Source organism: Euprymna scolopes, chromosome 16, assembly GCF_053919585.1.
Source record: "Euprymna scolopes isolate OS-2025 chromosome 16, ASM5391958v1, whole genome shotgun sequence".
In the NCBI taxonomy this organism is placed as follows: Eukaryota; Metazoa; Mollusca; class Cephalopoda; order Sepiida; family Sepiolidae; genus Euprymna; species Euprymna scolopes.
In genome coordinates, this window is record NC_136497.1 from 141,673,640 (window position 1) to 141,682,977 (window position 9,338).

The following is a 9,338-nucleotide window of genomic DNA, read 5'->3' on the forward strand; positions in this document are numbered from 1 at the left end:
GACCCATGGTATTTTTCCAGCTTTGCATCGACAACGACAATATTCACACAACAAGATTCCTCTGGGCACAGCCGGGGGCGATTAGTTATCAGGGTTTGTCTGGAACGTACCCTTCCCCATTCCGTCCTTATCTGCTACCAGGCTTCTTTAACGAATCGTCAGAGGAAGGTTCAGATTCTTTAGTCCTCGTTCCTCGAACCTGTTTACTTCGTTATGTCGGTATTTTGGCTTTGAGTTTCGTCTTTTATCCGATCGGTCCGGCCCAGTTAAATTAGATGGATCGTCCTGTGTATAGCTGCGTTCTTTCTTAATATGATTGCTATAGATAATGGTAAAGCAACAGAAAAGAAATAGATCTCTCGGGAGTTCCCTTCGCTCCCCTGCGGGGAGTTAGAGCGCTCTGCCTTGGCAAACCTCCAGCGACGTCACAATGGACTTCAATTGTTAGACTAGCGAAATCTTACTGATTGTTTTTCTGCTGTGCATACGATTTCGACGTTGTTGCATGTTTTGGTCGTTTTTTTCTGTTTTGTTTTTTGTTTTGTTTTTTAACGAAAAAAAAGAGAGAACGGTAATAGTGTGTATTATGAATTCGTCTTATTTCTAAGTAAAACAGGTAATCATTCCTGGAAAACAAGCCGAATTCTGAACTTGGTCACCTTTACGTGAAACTTCGTATCTGTGTTATGGATGGAACTTGAAAAGAAAACAAGCACACATTTTCGTATTATTTGGATAATTCGCCCTACGATTCTCAGCTTGTGTGTTATTTTCATGGAACTTCGGTCGAGGTGTCATCCGGCCTTTCTTTAGGCGTATTTTGTCGAACTCGTTAATGTTTCTCTCGCAAAAGACAAATCTGCACGAAATTTTTGAACGAATCGTTTATTTAATCAACTAGAGTAGCTCTTGTTCCGTAAACCATCATTAGAAAACATGTTGGAGACAAAAGAGCTTCATTCTACCGTATCTCTCATCCGAAAATCAAACCACTGCGTGAAACAGTGAGGGATCTGTAATCACTGTTCTATTATATTACATAGTTCTAAAATACGGCATAATCACGTTGACACACCGGTTCCCGCTGGATCACCGAAGTTAAGCAATGCTGAGCCTGGTCAGTACTAAACGGATGACCATTTGTGACTTTCAGGTCTTGTATGTGCTCTCCGCTTCTCTCGGCATTGTTTCCAGTCGTCCTGGTCTTCTCCTTGCCACTGGATTCAAACAGTGCCGATTCAAGAGAGGTGTGGTTAGAGATTACGCAACCCCTGCCTCACAATTACACGCGCTACTGCCCCTGACATGGATAGTTATAAAATAACATGTCACTTACTCTCTTTTGTACTTACGTGACGTCACATCCGTTTCCATCAATTCCCACAACCGAGTCGAACTAATGTTAATGTCATTTATCTGACACAGACTGAACTGTAACGTCCTTTTATTTTCAACTAAAACTATTACATACTAATGGATGCACTAACTTTATATTTGATGCTCGTTGGTGAATAAAATGGGCACTTATACCTCAAACGAACATAAGTCGAGCATGATGATTGGCTTCCATTTGCCCATCTTTGGTTCTAAAGACGCCGTTCCTGTTCAGAAGAACCATGCACAAAATAAATGATGAGTTCAGAGAAATAAGGTTTACGAGATTATTATAGCTCTCCGGGGTATCATTCTGGTTGTTTTAAGTGTTGCTGGAAGTGGACGACACTAGCGATTGATATACAAATCGCTCCGACAAATTCCATACTAAAAGGAGCCGGAAACCAGAAAGAAGAAGTCACGTTACTTAATCCCAGTAATTATATATATATATATATATATATATATATATATATATATATATATATATATATATATATTACACAATGGAAAGACAAGTAACTCACACTTTTACTCCTTACATTATCCAATATATACCGTGTGAAAATCCACTTCCTGCCATGGCCACAAATAGTGCAACACAGCTAACAAATTCTGGTAAAACATTAAATAGGAGTATGCGTCCTCTGTAATTAACAACATTGTTGATCCATGACGCAAAATTTGTTTCGTAAACTATGTAAAAATTGTTGCCGTCATCGTCGTTGTAGTCGTCAACACCCGTTCGTCTCGGGAGGCGATCGTCTAGCTCTGGTAAACTGGACCTACATGGTCTGGGCAGGGTGTTACAGGAGGTTAACTGTTGCCAGTGCAGCAATACGCCCTTTCTGCGAAGCTAGAGTATCAAACGAAAAGACAGGGTCGATACAGATTAGCTCTGACTGCGTTGCAAAAGTTGACGTTGATGACAATATAGAATCAGACGGCCTTTTCTGTCGGGGTTTACTCTCTTATCCTTTCCTCGATTGGGTAATCCCGCAAAGCAGCTGAGGTTCTGATTCACAGTTGCCTTACCATTGATGTAGCTCACACTCAAAGTTGGCGTGCTCCATCTGCTCGAAGTGACTGCTTTCAATTGCCAGTGGACCGACTATACCTGTGCACCCAGTAAATTGAAACAGTTTCGTCGGGTTAGTAGGCCAGAAGTTTAACTTGGTTTTTACGGGTTATTTGAGACGCATATCATGAGGGCACTTCTTAGGGAGAGGGTACTTATCACCACTGTCATAATCGATTGTGACAACCTTTGAAACCAAAATGGTCGTATTTGTGCAAAAACATAAATTATCATCACAACTAAGTTCGAGAGATTAAGACTATATTGATTTATTACATGAATATACTGAGCAGTTTTCGAAACATATAGACATACCTGATTCATTGCATTTATTCAAATTTGCACAGCGGCAACAATTGAACAAGAAAAATAAAATTTCAGTTCTTTTTTTCTAGACAATAGAAGGTAAGTATTTTAATATAAAAAAAAACTCAAAATAGATTAACGAAACATTATTTTCGTTTGTCTCAACAAGAGAAATATACAAGCATAAGAAAATATAAACATTCATTTTTGATTTGATTAAGGAAAGCATCAGTGTCGATTCTTTGAATTATTCATCACCAATACTTAAAACACAAAACCCTGCCTAATCGCCACCATACGATGAATATTCGCTGAGCTCACGCAGGTACTTACTGAAAAGCCATGCTTCCAGTTCCGGACACTATCGAGGCGGTGTTTGAGACTGAAAGCAGCTCAGTTGAATAGGTGTCAGGTCTACTACATAATCAAATTACCTGAATTGATTTTTTTTTCAATAAATGTATTAAAAATAGTTGTAGTTTAGTTTTCTTTAGGGGACCACTTTTTTATCGTTTCACGCTATAAATAATTTAACGGTTACACAGACAATTCTATTTTTAAACCTAATTTATCTTTTAAATATGCACTCTTACAACTAATCACTATTTATCACTATTTATTACAACACTAGCAGGCAGACTCGACGTTATCCGGGATTGAATGAGGATAAAAAATGTTTTAACTTCCATACGAAATCAGTCAAAATGCTAATTTTTCATTCAAATCGATTGCCAATAGTAATCAGGGACTCACCACGGTGCAACAGGCAGTAGCTTCACATGCCTCCCCGCGAAGACCTAATGCACAATTCTTTGTAGTCTACATTGCACTGTAGATGTTGTATAGTGGGGTACATGACCGGAACAAGACATATAACGGAGTACACCGCGACGATGATTACATTCAAAATACGGAGCTGAGAAAGATGTGAATATGAGGAGATGTGAAATGAACAGTTTCTAGGGAATTCATTATTGATGATGGGGACAGGTAGTTAACACTCTACAAGCGTGTTTCATATAATGTTCCTTTACAAAGACGATAAACAAAAACTCATTACCTTGCGGTGGATGGCAAACGAAGACAAAAGGCTTACTTATAACATGAAGACATTTATTCTAGCTTCGGCTAACTCACCTTTCCTGACTCTCTGCAACTCCGAACTCTTTTGACTGACTCCCTCTTTGACTGACTGACTCTAACTTTACTGAATATCTTGTAGCTATCTTTCTTTGTGACGTCACAACGTGCTCAGACTGGTTGTATAGTTATTTCACAATAGTTATATCACAATGGATAATGCTCTACATTTCCATCATCGTATCTAAATTGCAATATGTATTCTTTTTTAACTTTTGGTTACTGGGTTCGATTCTAGCCTTTTCTTTTAATAAATATAATTTTCAATCCTATTTACTTTGTTTTTCTAATTATCGGGATCTGCCCCCTTTCCAAATACAAGATATAGAATCTACTGTTGAAAGTGTGCAATTGGCGAATGAGTTATTTTTTGTTGTTACTTTTATAATCATAACTATATATTGGATCCAATATAATATAATAAGAAATACGAAATCTGCATTAATCAAAATATCATTTTTAAGCGCATTTTATGAACGGGTAATGTGTGATGTGACCGTCTTGAAGAGCGATACTGCTCTCAATTGGGGAGGTTAAAATACCCTAAAACTCTGTTTAAGACCGGGTAAATATGCTGAGATTGTCTGTTAAACGTTAATTGAATCCCGGACAGCGGCAGGTGACCTATAGAAAGGGACGAGTTTATTGCGTTTGATAAAATCAGACAGACATTTTTATTGTTTTGGGCACTGACAGGAAATGTCAGAATAAGGAACGATGACATTCGTCTTGCCTGAGGAACCCCGGCTCAGACGTTCTGGGTTTCTGAGTAGAGAAATTGACAGGGTTTGACCCTTTGGGGGTCACGTGAAAAAGATTTCATTTTTGGTTCCAGATTTACAAAACTGCGGACAAATTGCTGAACTGCACACACTCAAAATGTATCCGGGGATTTCCCAGAAAGCGTCTTGGACCCTGATTGGTTTATCAGATCGCCAGACCCGCCCCGTCACCTTAGTTTAAGAATGAGTACTCGGGTCGAAAGAGACAGATTGAAGCAAAATCTCGAGGGACCCACACGCTCCCGGTGCACGCCCACCCTAACATCCATCTTGACCGCCATCGTGAGGACGACGAATAAAATTTTTGGAAAAATATTGATGTTTTCTGGTGTAATCGAACTGAAATATGTATTTATGTAAAAACTGGAACTTTCATGAAATTAACTTTAGCTAGAAATCCTGAGTCTGTCTTTTCTTTTTCTCGTGTGCATGCGAAGCTATTTACTTTTCAGCAGAAATCAACATGGAGCTGAGACGCTGGGAACCCGTGTGAGGACCTCCCGGCAGAATAGACGATCATGACCAACAGTTTCGATGAGGCCAGAGGGCAATTGCTGACCTGAGCGGGAGACCCTTTCACAAATGCCGGGCGGCCTGTTAGTATTATTAATGTTAATTTTATTCATTTTTAGAGTTAATGGTTTCATATTGCATTTAATCCTATTACATTAATTATGCAGAAATAATCATCATCCGATGCATTTGCTGATTCACGTAAGATAAATGGATGTAATTTCTAACCTTATAAATGACTCACTCTCTCCCAAGTCAACCCCTGTCGCATCGCTACAGTATTACACCCCTGTTTTCAATACTTCTATGTGATGTTTTCCGACGAACTTATTACACTTGCACACCTCAACGTAAATACTCCGACCCACCAAACTTGGAGTAAAATCTACTGCAAAGTTCTCTAGATAACGGAATAACTTCTCCTCTTACGTTATCTTTACGATTACTGTTTCAACTTCACTTCCGGTTACACCTGTCTATGTTAAGCATGTTTTTGGAATTCTCTGCCTATTATTTATTATTTGCCCACATAATTTTAATATAATTTTAATATAAAGTGAACAAGCACATAGCTGTTCGGCTCTCCAACCTCGTATTCTCCTGTATAAATCTGTCTGCTATCACAGTATCTCTTCCTCTTCATAAAGAAATCTGACTTGTTTGGGATGAACGTAAGTAAAAGAATAACTCTCTATAACGTCCTGTCCTCACAATGTTTCGGCCGATATAACCTTCGACTTTCTTTCCCTTTTAACAAGGCAGATAAATTAAATAATTAAACCAATCTTTCTATATCATTTTTTGGAGTACTATTCTCACCTTGTATGTCATACTCATAATGTTTCGACCGATGTAACCTCTGACCTTCTTCCGGTGTGTGTGTGTCTCACTTTGCAATATTTCTGTTAAACTCAGCAATCTGTCGCCAAAGACCCGTGGCGTAACCGGTAATCTACTAAAAAATAACACAGTTCTTTGCAACACTCTTCTGGAGTCTAAGGTTCTGTATACCAGTATGGGCGATACTAAGAATAGAATTGCTAATTATTTGCGACGTCCATCCACTGATGAGTGGCAGAAGTAGATCTACGTGGATACAATAAAAGCGTTTCATTCAAAATCTTCTACTAATTCCTGAGTTTTACAGAAATATACTTGAATTCGATAATATATATCTGTGTTGAATATTGAAGGGGATAGCTCCGGGTGTTTAGAGAAACGAGATAATTAGGATCGAAAATAATATTTATTAAAGGAGTATGCTGGAAGCGAACTTATTGATGAAAAGTTAAAAGAAGAATACATATTGCTATTAGATGCGATTCCAGGAATGTAGTGAATTGTTCATTATAGTAAAAATAACTATACAATCTTTGGCCAGAGTAGGTAAAATGAGACAATGGAAATTAATACATTTGTGTTGCCAGAGCAGGTGTTAGAAGCAGATGCAATATCCCCGTGCAGAAAGATACACATATTTGTTCTACGTCACAAAGAAATATAGATTCAATATATAAACTTAAGTTAGGGGTCGAAATCAGTTTAAGAAGAAAACCAGTGAGTTGGAGAGTTGTCAATTGAGAGGGGAGGGAGAGAGTTAGCCTACGCCCTTTTTGGAAGCGAGGCAGAGAGAGGAAGACATAATGTAGAAATTTAACACGACATCGAATTTCCATCACTTACTGAAAATAAATGTCGTCGTAATTGTTGTAACTCTTTGTCTTCGTCATCATTTCAACTGCAAGGTAATGTGTTATTATAAAACATCATGCTGTCTTATCATCTTAAATATTGAACTTTTAATAACCCTTCCAAAGTATTAATCGTACCACATCAATAATGTATTTCCTCCCTCTGTGTTAAAAATTACACATCTCTCTTCATCTCTATAAGCTTCCTATTATAAATGTCTTCTCGTCCCCGTTATGCGTTCCTCCTGGAACCCCCGCTATACAACACAGGAAGGTCGGGTTTACATTGGCTGAAACGTTGTGAAAATAACATTTCAGATGATAATATTAGTCAGAATAATCGAAATAATAAAAATTGTACGATCCTCATCTCAGAAAACGGAAACATTTTTTTGAGTTGCTGAGAATTGTTGATGTACGGCAGTCGGATTAGCGAAAAGAGAATGCAAACAGATTAAAAGGCAATTGAAGCTCTTGAAAGAAGCGAACACATAGAATGACGAACCATGAATAGAGGCATCGTTTAACGCCAGTGCAATTCTTCGTATTTATTTAAATAGAAACGCATGTTGGCATACTCAAACTTGCATGTAAATACTTTTTCCTGCTTATAAAAACCGAAACATAGGTAAGAATGTTTATTTGGCCAACAAAGAAATTAGATCATAAATATAGCGATGAGATTTCCGCCTCTCTCTCTCGATCCACACACACACACACACACACATATATATATATATTTATATTTGTATATATATATATATACATATATGTATATCTATATGTATATAAATATCTATAATATAAAGCTGAATGTGTGTGTGTCTGGTCACGAATAGGCTCCTATATGGTTGACTATTTTAAAAAACTTATTACATATAATGATAGAAGATGTATCGAGACACAGGAATGGGTATGTTTGATCTGGCAGAATGGTGGTTCATTAAAATTGTAGGGTCTGCGTACGCGCCTGGTCCACAAAAATATGAAAATAAAAAAATAAAAAAATAAAAAAACGTTTACAAGGGTTTTTGATATAGATGTACATAAGAATATTTTGATAAGTATGTTTTAACTTAAATGGGGATGGTATAATAAAATTGTGGGGTCTGCGTCCGCGCCTGGCCTCCATAGAATTGAAATATGCACAAACTTAATAAAGACTTTTCATATCTATCTGCGTAAGTATACTTTGATAATTATGTTTCAGTTTGAAGAAATATGGTATAATAAAATTATGGGGTGTTCGTTCGCACTTGACCTCCATAGAATGGAAATATGTCACAAAGCTTAACAAGGTTTTTTAATATAGATCCACAGAATATTGTGATAAGTGTTTCATTGTGAACAGGTATGGTATAATAACTTATGGGGTTTATCTATTATATATTTACTTTCATCATATTTTGCTTTGGTTTTGATACCCCCAAATTCAAACCAAATTTACAACCCTTCCTTTACATAACCTATCATACTTTCATAAATCAGAGTCCACTTTCTGTAGGCTGTTTTTGAACCCAGTCAACGACGTGTACTTTAGCTAGTCTATATGTATAAAAATATAACTCTTGGTTCGTTCGTAATTAATAGTCTAAATAACTAAATAAATGATTGCTTCGACATTTTGGTATAATATGTCGACTGTGCCCATGCGTGTTTTTATATATCTCTTTTTAATTATAACATTATATTTAATTTTTCTATAATAAATAGGTCGTTTTCTTTGTACTGATGGGCCAATTTTTATTAATGGACAATTATTTATCACCGCCTGCCGTCACGTGACAAGTGTGTCCAATTTAGCGATTTTCCCGCTACATCTGGAGATTTCGTTTGCAATCTAGTGGGGAATTGTAGAAAATCTGGAGATATTTCACACCCAGACACCCGCAAATTTAGATTAAAAATAAATAAAAGCGCTTGAATATACTTTAAAACATAAAATAAACTCATTCATGTAAATAAAAAAGTAGCATTTATTGCGTTTGGTAACAAGTATTTATTGATTATTTGTTTTGCTTTTCACCGTTTTTTTTCGGCTAACCATTATTAAATCTCGCTATAAAATCGATTTTTCCAAGTACATTTTAGGGGGGGATTCCAACCTCCATAGTTTAGTTTAAAATACGATCTAAGCAACCCCCTTAGTCAAAAATTCTAAAAAGCAAGAAACAACAGCAAAAACAAAATGTATACCAAACACAGCAGAATTTAATTATCTACCAACCTAAATACTTTTAACATGCTAAAACAAAGTTTTTTTGTTTTTTGTATTTTTCTAATTTCCAAATATGTTGTTCAAAGTGAATTTTACACGCTGAATAAAATAAATAATAAACAAATGTGCACTTATCGCTTAAGGAGTAAGGCGGCTTAATTTCTCAAAAGTTGTAAACAAATGACAGAATTTTTGTATGAATTTTTGATACCTCTAACACGAAACTGTGAATAAAA